The sequence below is a fragment of the Medicago sativa genome, chromosome 7 (genome assembly GCF_051527215.1).
Source record: "Medicago sativa cultivar Bolivia chromosome 7, Bolivia_mono, whole genome shotgun sequence".
In the NCBI taxonomy this organism is placed as follows: domain Eukaryota; kingdom Viridiplantae; phylum Streptophyta; class Magnoliopsida; order Fabales; family Fabaceae; genus Medicago; species Medicago sativa.
The window spans coordinates 13,617,043-13,641,050 of NC_140755.1; the positions used below are offsets into that span (position 1 = coordinate 13,617,043).

A 24,008-nucleotide genomic window follows, 5' to 3' on the forward strand; every position below is an offset into this window, starting at 1 on the left:
TTAGCCACTCATCGCGGTCAACTGACCCACACTTTTCAACCAGCTAACCCCGTAGCGTTCGACATCAAGACAACTGTCCTCAATGGTTTGAGGGACAAGCAATTCGATGGGACTGAAGCTATGAGTCCTCATGAACACTTGAGCCGTTTTGCTGAAACCTGTGAGTTTTGTGTGCAACCAGCCACCGTGACTGAAGCACAAAAGAAGCTAAGGCTATTTCCTTTCACCTTGACGGGAAGAGCAAAAGATTGGTTGCTAACAATTCCAAACGGGACTGTCCAAACATGGGAAGAGTTAGAGCTGAAGTTCTTGGAGAAATACTTCCCTATGTCTAAGTATTGGGACAAGAAGATGGAGATCTCTAACTTCAAGCAAGGAGAAGGTGAATCATTGTATGATGCTTGGGAGCGATTCAATTTGCTTCTCAAGAGATGCCCTAATCCTGAGTTCACCGAGAAGCAATACCTCCAAATCTTCACTGAGGGGGTAACACCAAACACTCGAATGTTCTTAGATGCTTCCGCGGGAGGTAGTCTCAAAAGTAAAACTGATCATGAAGTTCAAGCTCTAATTGAAAACATGGCTGGCAATGAGTATCGTGATCAAGCTAAAAAGAAAGAAAGAGGAGTGTTTGGGGTGAGTGAACAAACTGCTATCCTTGCTAACCAAGCAGCTATGAACAAACAAATCGAAGCTCTAACTAAGGAGTTTCAAGGCTTCACTTTGGCTCAAAAGCAACAACAAGTAGCTGCAATCAAGTGTGACTTATGTGGTGAAGAACATCCAAACGGTGAATGTGTTCCGGAAGGATCAAGTGAAGAAGCTAACTTCATGGGAGGATATCAAAGGCAGAATCAATACTACAATTCAGGCATTAATAAGCATCCAAATCTAAGCTACTCAAACAACAATGCTTTGAACTCTCAGATGCTAACTCCTCCTCAACAACAACAAAGGAAGCCATCCGCTCTTGAGGAAACTATGATGAACTTCATGAAGATGACTCAAGGCAACTTTGAAGAGATGAAGAAGAGTCAAGAAGCTGAAAGAAAGAACAATGAAGCTTCTAGGAAGATGCTTGAAACTCAACTGGGGCAATTAGCTAAGCAGTTGGCTGAACAAAACAAAGGCGGATTCTCAGGTAACACTAAAGATAACCCTAAGAATGAGTCTTGTAATGCTATTGAACTGAGGAGCAAAAAGGTTTTGACACCTTTAGTTCCAAAAGCTCCAAAGAAGAATGATGAGGGTGTAGTTGAAAAAGAAAATGATCATGGAGTAGTTGAAAACGAAAGGAAGAAAAAAATAGAGGGAGAAAAAAGTGAGAAATTAATTGATGAAGATTCAATCTTGAGGAAGTCGAAGAGTCAAATTTTGAAAGATGGAGACAAACCACAGGTTATTCCATCATATGTGAAGCTTCCATACCCTCACCTTTCGAAGAAGAAAGAAAAGGATGAAGGCCAATTCAAGAAGTTCATGCAACTTTTCTCACAACTTCAGGTAAATATTCCTTTCGGTGAAGCTCTTGATCAAATGCCGTTGTATGCTAAGTTCATGAAAGACTTGTTAACTAAACGAAGGAAGCCTAAGGATGATGAGAACATAGCACTTTCTGAGAATTGTAGTGCTATTCTTCAAAAGAAGCTGCCACCTAAGCTGAAAGATCCTGGTGCTTTTACTATCCCTTGTTCAATTGGACCGGTAGACATTGGAAGAGCTTTATGTGACTTGGGAGCAAGTATAAATCTGATGCCACTTTCAATGATGAAGAAGCTTAAGTGTGGGGAACCAAAACCAACAAGAATGACCATTACTTTAGCTGATCGGTCAATCTCTTATCCTTTCGGTATACTTGAAGATGTGCTAGTCAAGGTTAATGACTTGGTATTTCCAGCAGATTTTGTGATCTTAGATATGGCTGAAGATGAAGATATGCCACTCATTCTAGGAAGACCATTCCTTGCGACTGGCCGTGCTTTGATTGATATTGAGAAAGGAGAGCTAATGTTGAGATTCCATAAGGAGCAAGTAGTGTTTAATATATTTGAGGCCATGAAGCACAAAGATGAAAATCCCAAGTGTTACCGGATTGACATTGTTGAAGAAATAGTTAAAGATGACTCTTGTGAACATCAACCAACACACCCTCTTGAACGTGCAATTGTGAATTCTATAGCAAAAGGTGAAGATGATGAAGATCTTGAAGTAAGTGATTGTGTGAAGCAACTAGCAGCAAGCAAGCAAGAGTTGGGTCCGGTAAAAATAGAAGAATTAATGGGTAAGCACTCTATGGATGCTCCTAATTTGAGTGGAGAAGGAGAGAAAAATCCAGAATTAAAAGAACTCCCTTCTCATTTGAAATATGTTTTTCTCACTAAGGATGCCTCTAAACCAGTAATCATCAGCAATACCTTGACACCTTTGGAAGAAGAAAAATTAATGAGGGTGTTAAGAGACAATCAAGGAGCTTTGGGGTGGAACATTTCTGATTTGAAGGGTATTAGTCCAGCTTATTGCATGCATAAAATACACATGGAGGCTGAATACAAACCGGTAGTTCAACCTCAAAGAAGACTTAACCCAACAATGAAGGAAGTGGTGAAGAAAGAGGTGCTGAAGTTACTAGATGCAGGTATGATCTACCCTATCTCAGATAGCTCATGGGTAAGTCCAGTTCATGTGGTACCCAAGAAAGGAGGAATGACGGTGGTAGCAAATGAAAAAAATGAATTGATACCTACCCGCACCGTCACTGGTTGGAGAATGGGTATAGACTACCGGAGGTTGAATACCGCAACAAGAAAGGACCACTTTCCATTACCATTCATGGATCAAATGATTGAGAGATTAGCTGGCCAAGCCTTTTATTGCTTCTTGGATGGGTATTCGAGGTATAATCAAATTGCAGTGGCTCCGGAAGATCAAGAAAAGACTGCCTTCACTTGTCCATTTGGAGTGTTTGCTTATCGAAGGATGCCCTTTGGGCTGTGTAATGCGCCGGCAACCTTTCAAAGGTGCATGCTTTCCATCTTCTCTGATATGATAGAGAAGAACATTGAGGTATTTATGGACGACTTTTCTGTTTTTGGTAAGTCTTTTGATCAATGCTTGTTCCATTTAAATGCTGTACTTAAAAGATGCACCGAAACTAACCTTGTTTTGAATTGGGAAAAATGTCATTTTATGGTAACTGAAGGTATAGTTTTGGGACATAAAATAAGTGCTAAAGGCATTGAAGTGGACCAAGCTAAGATAGAGGTTATAGAGAAACTTCCTCCACCAATCAATGTTAAAGGAGTGAGGAGTTTCTTGGGGCATGCCGGTTTCTATCGGCGGTTCATAAAAGACTTTTCTAAAATTTCCAAACCCCTCTGTAACCTCTTAGTCAAAGAAAATGAGTTTAATTTTGATTCTGAATGTCTAAATGCTTTTTCTTTGATTAAAAACAAGTTGGTGACTGCACCAATAATCATTGCACCCAATTGGGATTTACCTTTTGAACTTATGTGTGATGCAAGTGATTATGCTGTTGGTGCAGTCCTAGGCCAACGCAAGAACAAATTTTTCCATGCAATTTACTATGCAAGCAAGGTTTTAAATGAAAATCAAGTTAACTATTCCACAACTGAAAAGGAATTGCTTGCTGTAATCTTCGCATTGGAAAAATTTCGTTCTTATCTAATAGGCTCCAAAGTCATTGTTTTTACAGATCATGCAGCTCTCAAATATCTCTTAACTAAAGGGGATTCAAAGCCTCGACTGTTGAGGTGGATCCTATTATTGCAAGAATTTGATCTTGAAATTCGTGACAAGAAGGGAGTCGAGAACGTGGTAGCTGACCACCTCTCAAGGCTGGAAAATGATGAGGTAACAAAGAAGGAGAAGGCCATCAAGGCCGAGTTCCCTGATGAACAGCTGTTTGCTATTGGAGAAAGACCTTGGTTTGCTGACATGGCAAACTTTAAGGCCGGTAACATAGTTCCTGATGATATGACCTATCCTCAGAGGAAAAAGTTCTTCAAAGATGCGAACCACTACTTGTGGGATGACCCTTATCTGTTTAAGGTAGGTACTGACGGTTTGATTAGACGTTGTGTTGCAGGTGAGGAAGCACATAGTATCATGTGGCACTGCCATAGCTCAGCTTATGGAGGCCACCACAGTGGAGAAAGAACAGCTGCAAAAATTTTGCAAAGTGGATTCTGGTGGCCCACCCTTTTCAAAGATTGCCACGACTTCGTCACAAGATGTGACAAATGCCAAAGGACAGGTAACATATCAAAGAGGAATGAAATGCCCCTAAAAGGAATCATTGAAGTTGAACCATTTGATTGTTGGGGTATTGATTTTATGGGACCATTCCCTTCCTCTTACTCTTATCTCCATATTCTAGTCTGTGTTGATTATGTCACAAAGTGGGTTGAAGCGATACCATGTGTTGCTAATGATGCCAAAACGGTTGTCAATTTCCTTCAAAAGAATATTTTCACTAGGTTTGGAACCCCTAGAGTATTGATCAGTGATGGGGGGAAGCATTTTTGCAATAATTTTCTTGAAAATGTGCTCAAAAAGTATAACATTAAGCACAAAGTTGCAACTCCCTATCACCCACAAACTAGTGGTCAAGCAGAGGTTTCAAACCGACAGCTGAAACAGATTCTGGAGAAGACAGTTGCGTCAAATAGGAAAGATTGGTCCAGGAAGTTAGATGACGCACTGTGGGCATATAGGACAGCCTTTAAGACCCATCTTGGGTTCTCACCCTATCAGTTAGTATATGGGAAGGCATGTCATCTTCCAGTCGAGCTAGAACATAAAGCTTATTGGGCCATTAAGGCCTTAAATTTTGATCAAGTAGCCGCTGGTAAGAAAAGAATTTTGAAACTTAATGAACTTGAGGAGATGAGGCTTAGAGCGTATGAAAATGCACTCATCTATAAAGCCAGGACAAAAAGTATCATGACAAAAACTTAGTGCCTAGGGATATTAACTGTGGACAACTAGTTTTGTTGTATAATTCCAGGTTGAAGCTGTTTCCTGGGAAGCTCAAATCAAAATGGTCCGGACCATTCTTGGTCAAAAGTGTGTCACCATATGGAGCTGTTGAACTAGTGACACCTGAAGGAGATCGAAGTTTCAAAGTAAATGGACAAAGAGTTAAACCATACCTAGGTGGCGACCTACCTAAAGGAAGGGTGGCACTCATTCTGAAGGACCTTTGAGGATCCTTAGCAGTCAAGCTAGTGACGATAAAGAAGCGCTGGGTGGGAGGCAACCCACTAGATTTACTTTGTTTTTCAATACATTCAGTTTTTTTTATCTTCTTTTTAATGTCGAAGTCCATTGAACTATTTCCCTATTGTAATTGCTCCTGCACTTGTTTTATTAATGAATTTGTTTTGTTTCATGTGACCTATTCCAGTTTAGTAACAGTTGTTTGATGAAACGGTATTCCAAAAGTTCTAAAGGAGGGGTGACTTGATTCAAAGGCGAAGTGTACGGCGTTGCTAGGTAGTCACATACTCCCAGAAATCTCAGCCATAAGGTTCATTGCCAAATTTGTTTTTCAATTTACTTATATTTAGATTAGTTTTCCATGCAACTACATTTCTAGAACTTGCATTGTTTCTCTATTATTGATTGGTCTTTGTCAATTACACACTGAGGCAAAAGTGCTTGGTCCTGTGAGCCTTTTTGAAGCCTACCCTGTTTTAAATTGTTGAATTTATCCTTTCTTAACCAATTGTGAGCCGGTAGGATTAGAACTTTTTGTTCGGTGACAAACTACATTACAAGCCTAGAGACTTTTAGGATTTGTCCCTTAATGTATTTTCTGAGTTAAGGCATTGTAGTATGTTGCTAAAGATTAAGTTTGGGGTTGCTATTGGAATTTGCAACCAACTAAGTTTGGGGTGGGGGTACTAGAGAATTAGAGAACAAAAATGAAAAGAATTATGAAATTGTCATGCAAAATATACACAAAAATGGTGTATCAAAAAAAAAAGAAGAGAAATTGAATGATGAAAAAGGGACAAAACATTGAAAATCCGAGTAACTTCAAACTCGAGAGTCCCTAAATGTTAAAAATATTCTCTAGTACCTTTGCATTGATTGTATTTCCACAAGGTGAATGAATGAAGGATTGAATTTTGTGCTTTAACTTCCGTAGGAATGCCTAACTCAAATTTTGTGTAGCCTACTTATCCAAATATATCCCACCTTCACCTAAGCCCCGTTATAACCCTAAAGACCTCAAAAGTGTGTAATGATATTGACTTTGATTGATGTTTAGAAACTTTTCAAGCGTATGGTAATATGTAGACCTGCATGTCGACTGGTAGAACCCTGTTTCAATTTGATGCGAGGAGTTGTGAATTGGTGGATGCGAACAAGTCAAACTAGCTCATCTTTAGCTAGAAGGAGAATGAACTTTTGGGTACTATCGTTTTGTCAGGTAACTGTTATTTTACTGTCGTTTGTCACTGTTGCAAGCAAATTCCTTGAGGACAAGGAATGGTTTAAGTTTGGGGTTGTGATGACATTCTGTCATTACGTAATATTAGGGACTTATTGTGACATTTTGATAGAGTTCTTATGCAATTTCTACTGTTCTGGAGTGCAAAAAGCTTAAATGTTGAAGTCTGTTCGAAGGAAATCGCGCCACGCCAATTTCAAGCCGTGCTGCGATTTTTGAAGCAAAAATACACACTTCCTGTAAAGAGGAAATCGCGGCACGCCAATTAACAAGGCGCGGCGCGATTTTGATGGGTCAGGCCCATGACTTCTATAAATACTGCACTCAAGCTGAAGAACAGGGGTTACGATTTTGGAGAGCAAAGTGCGATTTTGAGACATCAGAGACGGCTAGAAGGGCGATTTCTTCAACCTTTTACCAATTCATGTATGTTTTAATTATTTCATTGATTATGCTATTTGTAAACTCAATTATGAGTAGCTAAATCTCTTAGAGATTAGATCCGAGATGAATCTTTGTAACCCTAATTGACACATGTTGCTGTGAAACTCTATTTTGTTTATGAATTCAATTCTAGTTTATTCAATTCAATTGTTCTTAATGCTTTTTATATCTTGATCACATATAACTTGATTTCCTGAGAATGAATGACCACTGACCATGGCTTTCAACTTAGACCTAATTGAATTGTTCTAATAAACAGGGTTAGTCTAGGAATAGATAATCGTTTGTTAGTGATAATAGGTTAACGTTCGGTGAACCTTCAAGAATTATTAGACCACCTAAGGAATTAGGGGCTGTAGTTTAAGAAGAGGGTCCTAACTCAAGGGATTGATTAGGGCTATTTTGTTAATCATCGTAAATTAGAAAAGGATTCATAACAAATAGGTGCAGTAGACCAATTAGGGGAACTTAGAGGATTCGAAGGATCTGATCTCATTTTTCTCTCTTATTTTCTAACCAAATCTTTATTTTATGTTCATTTACTTTTTACGCAAATCAAATCTACTGCCTAGTGGCAAACTAAAAATAACTCTTACACATCCTAAATATTAACCTTATTGCTGAATTGAGATTAACACAGTCCTCGTGGGATCGATATTTTTACTACTTCGATAGTATTTGGTACACTTGCCAAACGTCTATCAGTAACCTGCTCGTAACATGTATTGAAATAGACATTGACATTCATTTATTCATGCATGTTTCATTGAAATGTACCCTGTTGCTCAGGTTTGTTTTCAAAATAGACAGAAAAAGATTTTTCAATTTTCCCAGATATTTGTTTCAGACATTGACATTATCAAATGGAAAGAAAATATTTTGTATATAGCATTGAAAGTAGAAAGAAAAATAGAGTTTCAAACAAAAGCACGGGCTCAAATTGATGTAGAAGAGTGAGAGTCAGCCAAGGGCATGACTTCACGGATTTACAAAGCTTGGAAAATGGTAATTTTATTGGTTGGTGATACATTGAACACGATGACCGCTACATTTCATAGAAATTTTGAATTCACAAGTACAGAAGCTTCTGATGGAGATGATCATTGACAGTTGTAGATGCCCCAAGGAGTGATGGTAGTTTGCCAGATATAGTTACTTGTCTTTTATTGTCGACCTCATTTTTGCATGAACCGCCCTTTCGGGTTTTCGGCTCATCGAGGCGCTCATTCTTGCCTGAGTTGCGTACAATCTCAGCGAGCTTTTTCATATTCATTTTTTTTTGTCCCTAACTTTTGCCTGGATCGCCCTTTCGGGTTTTCGATCCACCGGGAAGCGCATTTTTGCCTAGGCCGCCCTTTCGGGTTTTCGACCTACCACGCTGTTCTTTTCTTTTTAGACAAAGTATTTCTTGACAATATCGGCATTAACAGGATTTGGGAGTTCAACACCATCCATGTGTGTAAGAATCAAAGCACCACCAGAGAAAGCCTTCTTGACAACATAAGGACCTTCATAGTTAGGTGTCCACTTGCCCCTTGGGTCAGGTTGCTGACTTATCCTTCTTTTCAATACAAGTTCGCCTTCCTTGAATTCTCGAGGTCGGACTTTCTTGTCAAAAGCATTTTTCATTCGCACTTGATACAACTGTCCATGAGCCATAGCATCCACGCGTTTCTCTTCAATCAAATTCAACTGGTCATACCGACTTTGACACCATTCAGCCTCGGTTAATTTTGCTTCCATGATCACTCGAAGAGATGGAATCTCCACTTCCAGAGGGAGAACTGCTTCCATGCCATATACCAAAGAGAAAGGAGTTTCCCCGGTTGAACTGCGTACTGTAGTACGGTAACCATGCAAGGCAAACGGTAGCATCTCGTGCCAGTCTTTGTAAGTAGTGACCATCTTCTGAAAAATCTTCTTGATGTTCTTGTTAGCGGCCTCAACTGCACCATTCATCTGAGGTCTATAAGGAGAAGAGTTGTGATGTTCAATCTTGAATTCTTCACATAAAGCTTGCATCATGCTATTGTTCATATTGGAACCATTGTCAGTGATGATCTTGTTGGGAACACCATATCGACAGATGATGTTATTCTTGATAAACTTGACAACCACTTGCTTGGTCACATTTGCATAGGAGGCAGCCTCAACCCACTTGGTGAAGTAGTCAATTGCCACTAGAATGAAACGATGTCCGTTGGAAGCTTTTGGTTCAATTCTTCCGATCATGTCAATGCCCCACATAGAGAAAGGCCATGGGGGAGATATAACATTGAGAGCATGTGGAGGCACATGAATCCTGTCAGCATAAATTTGACATTTGTGGCATCTTTTGGCATGTTTGTGGCAGTCACGTTCCATAGTTATCCAGTAATAGCCGGCTCTTAATAATTTCCTCGACATAGTGTGGCCCGAAGCATGGGTCCCAAAAGTACCATCATGTACATCATGCATCAATTTCTCAGCTTCTTGTCTGTCAACACATCTCAGCAAGACCATGTCATAGTTCCTCTTGTATAGGATTTCTCCGTCCAGAAGGAATCTACTAGCCTATCTTCTCAAAGTCTTTTTATCCCTGTTGGAAGCACCAGGTGGATATTCATGATTCTGCAAGAATTGTTTGATGTTGTAATACCAAGGCTTTCCGTTATTCACACCTTTATCAGCTTGATCTGGCATATTTTCAATAGTAAACACATGAGCGGGTCTACCGAGACGCTGCACTTTGATTACGGGCACGTCATTCCAGTGATTGACACGAAACATGGAAGATAAAGTAGCAAGAGCATCGGCCATCTGATTTTCGTCCCGAGGGATGTGGTGCAGCTCAACCTTTGTAAAGTATGTCAACAGACGTCTGGCATAGTCACGGTAAGGGATCAGCTTCTCATGATGAGTCTCCCATTCACCCTTTATCTGATTAATAACAAGTGCAGAATCTCCATAGATGTCAAGGTGCTTAATTCTCAGATCAATGGCTTCTTCAACGCCCAAGATGCATGCTTCATATTAAGCTACGTTATTCGTGCATTCAAAAGTTATTCGAGCAGTGAAAGGAATGTGGTGCCCCTGTGGGGTTACAATGATGGCCCCAATTCCTTTACCATAAGCATTAACAGCACCATCAAACACCAATCCCCACTTGCTGTTGGGATCTGGCCCTTCATTGATCAGTGGTTCTTCACAATTTTTCGCTTTCAGATACATAATCTCTTCATCAGGGAAATCAAACTTAATTGGCTGGTAATCATCAAGAGGTTGACAAGCAAGATGCTCAGCAAGGACATTTCCTTTGATTGCTTTCTGAGCTTTGTACACAATATCATATTCGGACAACAACATTTGCCAACGTGCAATCTTTCCAGTAACAGCAGGCTTTTCAAAGATGTACTTGATTGGATCCATTCGGGATATCAACCAAGTTGTATGATTCACCATATAATGACGCAGGCGTTTGGCAGCCCAAGCTAAAGCACAACAAGTCTTTTCAAGCATTGTATACCGAGTCTCACAGTCGGTGAATTTCTTGCTCAGATAGGAGATAGCATGCTCTTTCTTACCAGTCTCATCTTGTTGACCGAGAACACAACCCACTGAATCATCTAACACTGACAGATACATAATCAAAGGCCTTTCTTCCACTGGTGGGACAAGGATAGGTGGTTCCAACAGGTATTCTTTAATGCTATCAAAAGCTTCCTGGCATTCATCATTCCATACAACAGGCTGATTCTTTCTGAGCAATTTGAAAATTGGACCACAGGTAGTAGTCATGTGAGATATGAATCTTGAGATATAATTCAGACGTCCGAGGAAACCTCTGACTTGCTTTTCAGTTTGAGGGGCCGGCATCTCTCTGATGGCTCGGACTTTGTCAGGATCAACTTCAATGCCTCTCTGACTGACAATGAAGCCTAGCAACTTTCCAGATCGTACACCAAACGTGCACTTGTTAGGATTCAACCGCAGCTTGTACTTTCTCAATCTTTCAAACATCTTTTTCAAATACACAACATGCTGCTCTTCATCACTTGACTTCACAATCATGTCATCAACATATACTTCAATCTCTTTATGAATCATATCATGTAACAGAGTTGTCATACCTCTTTGATAGGTAGCACCAGCATTTATCAAGCCAAACAACATCACTTTATAACAGAATGTTCCCCACGGAGTAATGAAGGACGTCTTTTCTCTATCTTCAGGAGACATTCGTATTTGGTTATAGCCAGAGAAACCATCCATGAAGGAGAACACTTTAGACTGAGCAGTACTGTCAACACGTACATCAATATGAGGTAATGGGAAGTTGTCTTTTGGACTGGCTTTATTCAAATCTCTATAATCAACACACATTCGAACTTTCCCATCTTTCTTTGGCACTGGTACAATGTTGGCAATCCACTCAGGATATTCAGCTGTCATGAGGAAACCCGCATCAATTTGCTTCTGTACTTCAGCCTTGATATTAAGAGCCATGTCTGGATGAGACCTTCTCAATTTCTGTTTGACAGGAGGACATTCAGGTCTTGTCGGTATCCGATGCTCCACAATCTTGGGATCTAGACCCGGCATATCTTCATAGGACCATGCAAAGACATCTGGATAATCATGGAGAAGCTGAGTGATCTTCTTTTTCACTTCTGGCTCAAGTGCAGCACTGATCTTGATCTCTCGCTTGTTTTCTTCAGTACCCAGGTTGATGAGCTCAATCTCTTCCTGGTGAGGCTGAATAGCTCATCTTTCTTGCTCAAGCAGTCGAGTGATCTCATACGGTATCTCTTCATCATCTTCCTCATCTTCAGCTTCATATACTGGGAATTCAAAATTTGGAGGAACCGTAGGGTCACTATGTTCAACGGGTTTATTGTGGTTCAATCTGCATAATATGATTGGGATGATTTTTAGAAAAAGTTTTTCATGCAGATTTTTGAAATTAATAAGAAAATACAGATGTTTTGGTTTTTTCTGGCATTACCATTATTTCCAAGAAAAAGGCACTAAAAATTGTAAAAAACAAAGAGTCGTGAGAAAGACGACAACTTTTATTGATAACGGCAATGCCGAAACAAACATGCCCTTACAATGATATCACTTTCGCCTTGGGCAGAGCGAAAGGATTGTTATTTTGAAAACAAAAAAACATGAGCAACAAGACACATTACATGGAAGCATGCATGACTAAAGGAACATCAATGGCCTCCCAATTTCTCACGGTGCCTCCTGGTACAACAAATGTAGGCACATAACTACTCTCAGCAGTATCTTCAGCAATAGCATTGATAAACCCAGCACTATAGAAAGTTCCTGTCGAAACACCAGAGGTCGGGGAGAATCCAAGGCCCTCTTTACGCTTGTTTTCCAAAATCTGAATCACTTTGCCCCAGCCAGCAGCTTGCCCTTCTTGAACAGCCTTCTGGGCATCTTTCAATGAGGCCATAGCAGTACCAGCTCTTCGAGGCTCCGCTCCCTCAACAGTCAAGCCTTGAAATGACGTCCCTTCAGTGGACCCTGCTTCAACACAAGAGAAAGATGACACTTGGCTAACTAGATATGCTTCTTCACCATGCACAGTGACAATCTTACCGTTCTTCACAAACTTGAGCTTTTGATGCAAAGTAGAAGTGACTGCTCCAGCGTCGTGAATCCACGGTCTTCCGAGGAGACAACTGTAAGAAGCATTGATGTCCATGACCTGGAAAGTGATCTGAAATGTCTCAGGACCAATGGTAATCGGTAGATCTACTTCCCCAAGAACATCTTTGCGAGATCCGTCGAAAGCCTTAACCAGATAGCTACTTCCCCTCAGAGAAATTCCATGATGACTCAATTGTCTCAGGGTAGACTCAGGCATTACATTCAAGGATGATCCAGTGTCCACCAACACATTGGATATCATGTCAGACTTGCAGTGTACGGAGATATGCAAGGCCAAGTTGTGGTGTTTCCCTGCTTCGGGGAGCTCATCATCACCAAACCCCAAGTTATTGCAAGCAGTAATGTTACCCACTATTCCATCAAACTGGTCCACAGAGACTTCATGATCAACATAGGCCTGTTCCAGTACCTTCATTAACACTTTCCTATGAGCTTCTGAGCTCATGAGCAGAGACAAGATGGATATCTTTGACGGAGTCTGCAGCAGCTGGTCAACAATCTTATAGTCGCTCTTTATGATAAGCCTCAGAATTTCGTCCAGGTTAGACTCGTCAATAGATTGGCCCGTTGGGCCAGCATTCTTGTCGACATGAGGAGCAACTGGTGGAGTTATTGTGGCAATAGGTGTAACCACCTTCTTTTGGAACAGGGGTGGACGGACTTTTCCGCTTCTCAGGGCTGTAATTTCTCCCGCAACATTATCGACTGTAGCTAGGGATACCAGAGGCACTTCCACTCCATTCTCAATCATGGTTGCATTGTACTTGTAAGGGATTGCTTTTGTAGAGGCGTAAGGTACAGGACCGGGTAACCTGATCACCAAAGGTTCAACATTTCTTGTCTGAGATACCGTTTCAATAGGAGAATCATGAAACACTGGCACAATCACGCATACATCACTGACAATCAAGTGTTTGTCATCCATCAGGCTCTGAATATCATCTTGCACCACACAACAGCCCATAGGGTTTTGAAGACATTCTGAACAAGAAACATGATCGTGATTGAACAAAGAAGCCTGGCAAAGTTTAACATGTAGCGGTACCAAGGGAGTAACAACATTACGTACATTCAATGTGGGATCCTCTTGAGGAATGGGGATCCTTTCAAAAGCTTCAATCATGTTAATAGCAGCATGGTTTGGAAGTGGATTGTCAAGAACATGAGGAACACTATTTTCAAACGTCAACCGTCCTTTTTCTATCAGGTCTTTCACAATATATTTCAGAGCATAGCAACCTTCGATATCATGGCCTTGAGCACCCTGATGGAATTCACATGTAAGATCCTGTCGGAACCTGGGAGGCAATGGATTAGGCGGAGGTTTGCCTGGTCTAGTGACACAATGTCCCTTAGCAAGTAAAGTTGGGAGCAGTTCAGCATACCGCATAGGTATTGGTGGAAAAGAAGGTCTGGGTCGGGGACCCTGTTGTTGCTGTTGTTGTTGCTGAACAGGAGGCTGCTGTTGTACTTGTTGAGCAATGGCATTGACGGGCACTGGTGGTTGACCCGGTGGCAAAGGATATTGCTGGTAGAATGGTGCGAAGAAGGGATGTTGAGAGTACTGCATGTATTGATAGGGCAGAGGTAATTGAGTAGCAGTTGTAGATGGGTTACCAGATACCATCCCTACTTCGGATTCTTTCCGCTTATGGTGGCGATTACCATACTTCTTTGGTGCACTGGCTGAAGATTCACCCTTCTCAAGAACAATGATACCTTCTCTGACGGCCTCCTCTAGACGAGTTCCCATGGTAACCATGTCGGAGAAGTTGTTTGGAGCAGAGACTATCATTCTTTCTTTATATTCCTTCTTCAGAGTTTTTAGGAATGTCTGTGTTAATTCTTCCTCCTCAAGCCGAGGAGAAACACGGGCAGCTGCCCCTCTCCATCTCTGGGCATACTCACGGAAGGTTTCATCTGATTTCTGAGACAAAGATTTAAGAGAGTCCCTATTTGGCTTCAAGCGGGTATTGAACTCATAATGACTTTCAAAAGCAGCAGCAAGTTCCTCAAAAGTATGAATATTGTCTTTGCTCAAACCAGTGTACCAATCTGCCGCATCTTCTGCTAGGCTGTCTTGAAAGCAGTGTATCATCAGTGCATCATTATCTGCATAATTGGCCATCTTCCGGACGTACCGAATGATATGACTATGTGGACAGGAAGACCCATTGTATTTGTCAAAATCTGGCACCTTAAACTTCTTAGGAATCTCAAATCGGGATACCAAGCATAGATCACGAGCCTTAGCAGAGACATTGTTTCCACGGCTAGCCTTGACCTCACGGAGTTCTCCAGCCAACTCTTTTAACTGCCGTTTCATAGCTTCCATTACAGGGTCTGGTCCACGCTGAGTATCGACATCAATCACCTGTTGCACAGTGTGGACAATAGGATCGGTAACAGTAGTCTCCTGAGGCATAGCAGTAGATACGGAAATCTGTCCTTGACCAGCAAAACCAGAGACACCAGCAGCAGTATTAGGAGAATAGTAAGCTGAGAGCCCATAAGGACGCCCATTGGGCATAACAAACCGAGCATCGGTAGCCACAGTAGACAGTGGGATAGATGGAATTGCTTCAGTAGAAACTGGGACAGATGTGGCTGGTTGTTCTTGTGCAGCCATCAGAGCAGACATAGTGTCATGAGCCTTAGCCAAGTCTTCTTTCATAGCAGCCAATTCGGCACGGAGCTGAGCATTTTCTTCTTCAAAGTTAGCCATAATCCTTCTCTTGTGAAACCTTGTTTGATGCACTATATCTGGTTGGTAAACCTTGCGAACACGAGCCACTTTTCAGACTGCGGCGGACAAAACCAGGAGGCAATGAGCACGAGAGAAGTTTTTTGTGACCAATGAATGCATATGATGCATGGAATGTGTTAATGCATATGCAAAAAGACTCTTTTTTGTGTTATCGAAGGGTTTTCAGACAAATTAGAACTTGTAAACATTACTAACAACAATTAACATAAACGGGAAACAAACAACCAACATATAGTTTTACAAGACGATTCCCTTTGAAATGCTAAGCCAAGGGATAGACTTTGAAATGTAAAGCAGACATAACAACTGGAAATAACAACAGGAAAAAGGAATCCTCAATCATAGGAAGTAGAAGCATCATCCTCAGACTCAGACTCATAGCTGCAGTATCGTGCATAGAAGTCACGGGCACCCCTAGCCCTCTTAGAGTCTCTCATAAGCAGCCTATCTTTCTCTTCAATCTCTCTCTTAGCCTTGGCTAACTCTTTCTTCAGTGTCAAGACCTCATGAGTCTGCTGATCATCCTTTCCATCCAAAGTCATGATCAAGTTTTCAGCCTCATAGTATCTAGCCCTCCACTGATGCTTCTCCCGACTCTCCATAGCTAGATGCTCCTGATACATCTCCTGGGTAGGTGGGAGTAGAGGCAAAGGCATGGTAGGAATAGATGCAGACACATATCTCATAGAGGGGGGTAAGGCATACCAATCTCCACTGCTTGGTTTATCACCCACTGTGTATAGGCCGCATGAGCAATACCGGACCTTACACCCATATGTTTCACCTCTTTCTTCCGGAGTTTGGACCAAGCTTCCATGAAATCCTCTCTTATTCCTGTGGGAGCATTGGAGTAGTGGAAGAAGTAAGGATCTGTAGCAAGATTGATGGGTTTTTCTTTCATTGGGAAACCAAATTGTCGCAAGGCGAGCTCCGGGTTATAGTTGATTCCACCCCGGGTACCAAGAAGAGGTACATTAAGAAACTTTCCACCACCGAAGATAATTTCCTTCACTCTAGAAGCGGGAGTGAGCCAAACCACTTCATTAGGAGTGAGAGCCATAATCCTCTGTGAAATAGACCAATTCTCCGGATTGTCGTGGAAAGACTCCGGAAGGTGTGAAATAAACCACCTATAGAGGAGAGGCACACAACAAAGAATGTATCCACGACCTTTGCCGGAACGATCGTGAATAGCATGGTATGTGTCAGCTAGCAAAGTAGGAACCGGATTCTTGGAGTGGAAGATCATAATAGCATTCATGTCCACGAAGTCATCAAGATTCGGAAAGAGAATAAGCCCGTAGATGAGAAGTGCAAGAATGGCTTCAAGAGTGTCCTGACAAGTGGTTTTGAGGTTGGCTTTCCCAAGAAGATACTCTGAAGTGAACCCTCGGATACGTGCCTTAGTAACAAGATTCTTGGAGATATCGGTGGTCTTGAGATAGAGATCTTTAGCAATAACCAATGGAGTAGGAGGATTCTCAAGTCCCGCGAAGGGCACCCCCCTAGCAATAGATAGACCCATCAAGTGAGAATAAGCCTCTAGAGTAGGCACCAACTGAAAGTCGGGAAAAGTAAAGCACCGATACTCCCGATCATAGAATTGCACTAGAGTGTGCACAAGCTTCTCATCCACATTAGTCTGGAGAATAGTAAGTAAAGCCCCGTAACGGCGTCGGAAACCAGTCGGATCCTTAACCTTGAGTGCCAAATCTCTCAAACTAGCCAAATCCACTTCCTTGAACTTGTAGGACTTAGTCTTCCCCATTCCTACAATGTTTACAAATTCAATTTGTCTAAGCCCTTCGATAACAATGCATGGAAAAAGGTTTATGCATGTATGCTTGAATGCATGGTTATGTTCAAGTTCGGAGAAAACATGGTGGGTTGAAATTCAAAGTCGAGGAATTTTGGGTGGACACGGCGTCCGGTGAAACTAGGGCTTTTAGGAAATAGTAACCGGGTTCTAAAAAGGTTCTCAAGTTGCAACCTCTCCGACGTATATCACGGTGTCACGAGACAACACTCGCTCCATGATTATACGTAAGAAGGTCTAGCTTGAGTGTAGTATCGCGTGACGACTAAAACTCGAGACAACACTCGGTTTAGTCTCCGCACTACGTCCTAGAAAAATGGCCATGGATGGGTTTGGTTATCTACGGTTCATAGCGTCATAGAACAATTAGAAGTAAAGTGCCTAAACGCGACAACACGCGCCGACAACATCACCCCCAAAATGCCTCAGCTATGTGGGATTGATCGCATAATCCAAAACACGAGGCAACCCCCGGAATGAATTGTCGATTATATCCCCCCTAAATCCTAAGTTCACTCAGCCCGGGTGCAGGACTTTTGATATTCTCACCCCACACGTTTGCAAGAAATTAAACATTTATTCACATAAGGAAGCAAGTAAAAGGAAACAAGTAAAAACGAAGCGCAAGCGTGGAAATAAAGACTAGGCGTAACTCTCGAATCTCCCCAGTGAAGTCGCCAGCTGTTTTATCTTGGTTTTCGAGTGTCAAACATTGATTACATTTGAACCTTTTTAACCGTTGATATCACATTTTTTCTTGGGAAGGGAAAAATAAGCAAAACCCTTGAGAATCGAGGTCCGGGAGTTGTTTTCGCTACGGGAAGGTGTTAGGCACCCACAAAGACTATAGTATCATATAGGAACCGTCTTTACTTTCTACGCGCGCGCTTTATTTTTAAATGCTATTTGGAAAGTGTTATTAAGTCTAAAGGTTTTCTAAATGAAGAATTGGAGGGAGAAGAATGTGTTTGAATTTTTATTTTATTTGAATTGAAGGAATTTTGATTCCTTGCCTACGTACCCGTTTAAGGGATCAAATCCACCGTAGTTCTCTACCAAAAATGTTTTTTTTTTGTTTTTGTTGGTTGATTTTAAGTTTGAAAATGAATTTTGAAGAATGAGAGAGAGGCCTCAAGGGCATAAGATTGTGAAATTGTGAGGTTGAATTAGTCATTTGCAAAATATGGTCTAAGTATGATTAAAATTCATTAAGTTTTTATTAAGAAAGAAAAGGGAAAATTCAATGGGATTTTGATCCCAAGGTTTATTAAAAAATATTTGAGTGATGCTATTCAAGTTTTTTGAAAAATTGATTTTTTCTAAGTGTAAAGCCTAAGCATTCATCTAAACATACAATCCTAAACATACATCTAAACATGCATATTCTAGCTATGTACCTAAAGTGATGTGTGTGCATGTGTCGGTGCTTGTGTCGGTGTACATCATTAGAGTCCATAGTCCATATTACATCATTGGCCTAGATACATTCTATGGTCTTGCAAGAATTTAAAATGGCATAAAAGTAAAGTACAAAAAATCCTAAGTTTTACATTCTAATTTTGGGTGAAGCTTAAAATGTAGAAAAATAAAAGGATGAAGGTGTGAGATGGGGGATGAAATGCTCATGATGTATGAAATACAATAGAGGAAATTGTTAGTAATATAAGGCATAGAGGGGTAGAGACATTGGTAAGTAAGATGGCACTAACAAAGTAGCAAAATTTAGCAAAAAAGGAAAAAAAAAAAAAGAAAGAGTAGTAACATATGCCTAAAAATTCACCCAAGATGACAAGGCAAACACATGGCCTATAATTCTCACATTATTACATTTTCCAAAGGTTTTTATTTCCATCATAATCATGAGAATTAGAGACAAGTACCAAGCCAAGAAATCATGACTCACCCTTAGACATATTTTACACTTTATTCACACACTAAAGTATTTACATAACTTGTAACACAAGAGATTCACAAATCAACTCATAAGATAATGAAACAATCACAAATTCAGAGTCATATTCAACACAAAACCACATACCAAACATTCACATCATATGCCAAAACATTGTGGCCAAATCATAGTAAAATTTCACACAATTTTCACAAAAAAAGTAGGGTATTAATCAAGGAGTTATCACATATATTTTCATCAATGTTATCATGTAAGAAAATGTCACAAATTCATCAAACAACACGTTAAAAAGCACATAGTATTTTTTAGGAATTTTTAAAAAAAAGCAAGAATCAACGATGAAATAGCAAAAGAACACCAAAAACGAAGGCAACATGAAATCCAGGCCCAAACCCAAACTAAAGGTGGATCTTGGACTATCCAGGTGCCTCAGAGGCGTTGGATAGATCCAACTCCTCCAAAACCCTAAATCCAAGGGCTGGGAGCACGTGATGCATCGTAAGCCAAAGAGAGGACATGAAAACGTTGGATCTGCACCGTACATACAAATAAGAAGCAAATCGAATGGTCCAGGATGAAGAAAGGACCGGTTTGGGAGCGAACCAGCCTGGTTCAGGTGAACCGGTCTGGTTCACCTCCCTATAAAAGCTGGTGAGCCGGTCCTTCTTCATTCTTAACCGATCTTTCTCTTTCTTTCCTCGTTCTCTCTCGTTCTACCTCGTCTTCTCTCATGGTTTTCACTCATTATCTCATGACTTTCGAACCGTAAACTATGAATCAATCCACAATTCAACATAGATCGGACACAAAACACTTCGATCTTGCCATTTTCTGAAAAAAGTTGTTCAAACCGTTTCGATCTTGATGATTCTTGAAGAAAAAGAGTTCGAAACGTTTCGATCTTGATGATTTGCACAGGTTTGATTTTGAATCCTTACGGTTTTTAGGTTTTCAACTTTTTTCAAAGATTTTCTTGATATGAAACCCTAATTCACTCTATTTTCTACTCTGATGATGAATTCGAACTCTGATTTGAAAGGTGAACGGTGAATCTTCATGATTTTTTCAGTTTAGGGTTTCGTTTCGAACTTTCTTTGAATCTTTTCGAACTTTTCACTTCGATTCACCGTTTATTTTCAATTTTGAGCCTTCGATGATGATTTACAATACAAGACGAGAAGGTTCTTTGAATATACCTGGATTTTAATGGAGGTTCGAACGAAAATCCTTGAGAAAACTTTCGATTCTTCTTCTTCTCACTCTCTTTGTTCCTGTGATCACGCTGGTTTGTCCGTTGGATGATTCAGTGTTGGAATTGCAGGGACTTTTGGTTCGATGATGAAGATTCTTTTCGAATCTCTGAGAACTTCGAAAAAAAAAAATCTAATTCGAACTGATTTTGCTATGTGATAGCTGGATTGAGTCTTGTGTGATGAAATCGATGAGAATCTGTGGTGATTTGGCGTGGATTTGTATTCTGGAAATTCGGTTAGGGTTTGTTAGATGATGAAGTTCTTCAACAACTTCATTGTGTTCTTGGTGAAAAGTGGCCTTTGATTTGTTTTCCTGGAAAATGGAAATGAAATTGTGTTTGTGGTGATTTGTGATGAGTTGTATGATTCTGACTGGAATGGCAATGATTGGGACCTCTTATATAGCTGGCATGTGTATATGTAGGCCAATGGAAAGTTGACATGTGGACTTAGACCCTAACTGATTCGGCCTTGGCATATTTTGGACTCAGGGACCACTTTGCAATTTCCAGGACTTAAAGGATTGACCTGCAAAAATTGTTAAGGACTATTCTGCAAATAAAACAAAGACTTTAAGAAAAAATAAAATTTTGAAAGGGATAACAACAAAAAAACTCAAAAAAATATAAAATTTGGACTTAGAAAAAGGACTTGAATGCAAATTTGGAAACTTTAGGACAAAAAAAATGAAAAAGTAATAAAATTGAATTAAAAAACGTAATTTGAAATAAACGTAAAGTGAAACGACTAAAATTTGACAAAACGGACTAAAATGAACCAATGGCTTAAATGAGGTACTTTAAAGTAACCTCTCTCTGCCGAAATTTCGTGTGAAATGACCAAAATGCCCCTGGGGCTAAAACGACTTGAAACGACTCAAATGCAATTTTAAAATGATTTTTTAACAAGGGATTAAAGCAAGAGTTTATACAAGCACAATTAAAAGACTCAGAGACAATTTTAAGAGATTAGACAGAGCTTTAACACTTGAAAAGACCAAAATGCCCCTAGGGGCTAAACTGACTCAAAATGACTTCAAATGCAATTTTAAAAATGGATTTTGACATAGAATTGAAATGAGGATTTATTCAAACCAGTTGAAAAGACTCAAACAATTTTCCAAAAGATTGAAAGAAATTTTAACATGGGAAATGACTAAAATGCCCTTTTTCATGAATTTTGCAAATAACATTGAAATAAAATTCAGAGAAAGATGTAATTGATCAGAGACAGTTCAAATGACTTGAAATGCAAGAAAAGAGGAATTTAACAAGTATTTTTAGGTCCAAAATTAGGGTATAACAGCTTCTAATCCAAAACTCATGGAAGGCGAGTGATTCAAAATCCACCTGATTTTCTATTTGAACCTGTAGTTCCCATTCTTCCAGTTTCATACTTCTTCCTCTGTAGTCATATTCAGGAACCATTCGTGCAGAAGAGTCTGAAACTTCCTGTTGCGAGCTTGATGATGCCATTTGATGATGATTGAAAAAGATTTAGAGAATTTAGGGTTCTAAGGTTTTTTCGCTTACTTCGCAAGAGGTTTGAGAGCAAATGTGTTTGTTGTGAGTGAGTAGTGTGTGAATTGAAAAAGTGTTTAAGAGTAAAAACGTTTGCAATTCAAAAGAGACAAACAAACATAACATTAATGATAAATTGGGGGCGCGTGAAAAGTACTTTCAAAGCTATTAAATCATCATTGCCCTTTTAGTTATACACCAACACATAAAGGCCACATAAGAAGTTCACAGAGTAACTACCAAGTTAGTGGGCCAGAAGTTACTTTTAAAAAGTAACTCCCAACGTTTCCACTAATTCAACTATTCAGAAGCAATAAATCCAGCTTCTGGACTTCAGATGCTGACGTCATCATTATCAGAAGCGAGTTTTCCTCAGAACCTCAATAAAGAGCTTCTGATGGACTACTGCTTCTGAACTAACTTCAGAACCTAAAATCCTATTCAGGAGCAAGCAAGCATTTAATCAGATACAAAGTGCATGTTCAAATTTTTCTTTATAAAATCAAATCTTTCAACAGTTAAAGGCTTAGTAAATATGTCAGCCCATTGATTTTCAGTATCAATGAATTGTATATCTAAAATTCCTTTTTGAACATAATCTCTGATAAAATGGTGTTTGATTTCAATGTGCTTAGCTCTTGAATGCAAAATTGGATTTTTAGACAAACAAATAGCAGCAGTATTATCACAATAAATGGGAATACTGTTAGCAATTATCTGATAGTCTTCCAACTGATATTTCATCCAAAGTAGTTGTGTACAACAACTTGCAGCTGAAATGTATTCTGCTTCTGCTGTAGACATAGCAATAGTTGTTTGTCTTTTGCTAGCCCAGGATATAAGATTATCACCCAGAAATTGACAATTGCCATTGGTTGACTTTCTTTCAATCCTATCACCAGCATAATCAGCATCACAGAATCCAATTAGCTTATAATCTAAGGATTTCTTATAAAGGAGTCCAAGATTAGTTGTTCCTTTCAAATACCTGAAGATTCTCTTGACATCAGTCATATGAGATTCTCTAGGATCTGATTGGAATCTTGCACACAAGCATACACTGAATAAAATATCTGGCCTAGATGCAGTGAGGTATAACAAAGAACCAATCATACCTCTATACAGCTTCTGGTCAACTTTAGCTCCTTCAACTTCTTTGCTTAAGGTGCACGTAGGGTGCATTGGAGTGTTCATCTCTTTACAATCTTCAAGCTTGAACTTCTTCAGAAGCTCCTTTGTATACTTAGACTGATGAACATAGACTCCATCTTTGCATTGATTAATTTGAATGCCCAGGAAGAACTTTAGCTCTCCCATCATGCTCATTTCAAATTCATCCTGCATTAACTCAGAAAATTCCTTGCAAAGAGATGCATTAGTAGAACCAAATACTATATCATCAACATATATTTGCACAACAAGAATATCTTTCCCAAGGGTCCTTCTGAAGAGTGTTGTATCAACCTGTCCTCTTTTAAAATCATTCTTGATTAAGAAATTACTTAGTCTATCATACCAAGCTCTGGGAGCTTGTTTCAAGCCATATAGTGATTTCTTCAGTTTAAAAACATGGTCAGGATATTTAATATCCTCAAATCCAGGAGGTTGCTTGACATATACTTCTTCTTCTATGACACCATTTAGAAATGCACTCTTGACATCCATTTGATATAATATTATGCCATGATTAACTGTATAGGAAAGAAGTAACCTGATTGCTTCCTATCTTGCAACTGGAGCAAACGTTTCAGTGTAATCAATGCCTTCTTGTTGACTATACCCTTGTGCAACAAGCCTGGATTTGTTTCTTGTTACTTCACCTTGCTCATTCAGCTTGTTTCTGAATACCCATTTTGTTCCAATAATGTTCTTGTGCTGAGGTTTGGGTACCAGATCCCACACATCATTTCTTTGGAATTGATTCAACTCTTCTTGCATAGCTAGGATCCATCCATCATCTGAAAGTGCTTCATCAACTGTTGTAGGTTCAATCATTGAGATTAGTCCAATCATTGACTCTACTTGTCTGAAATGTGATCTTGTTCTTCTTGGACTATCTTTGTTTCCAATGATTAGCTCCTCAGGATGTGAAGACTTGTGTTTGAATGTGTTTCTGGGAGGATCTGCTTGATGTGAGCCATCTTGTGCTTCATC

At 39.9% G+C, this 24,008-nt stretch overlaps 1 non-coding gene across 1 annotated transcript; it reads right to left on the reverse strand.

The window, feature by feature from the left end:
• Positions 1–342: 342 nt before the first annotated feature.
• LOC146904412 (small nucleolar RNA R71) lies at positions 343–449 on the reverse strand. Its single transcript, XR_015020974.1, has one exon. It is a non-coding gene; the product is annotated as a small nucleolar RNA R71 (small nucleolar RNA).
• Positions 450–24,008: the final 23,559 nt, after the last annotated feature.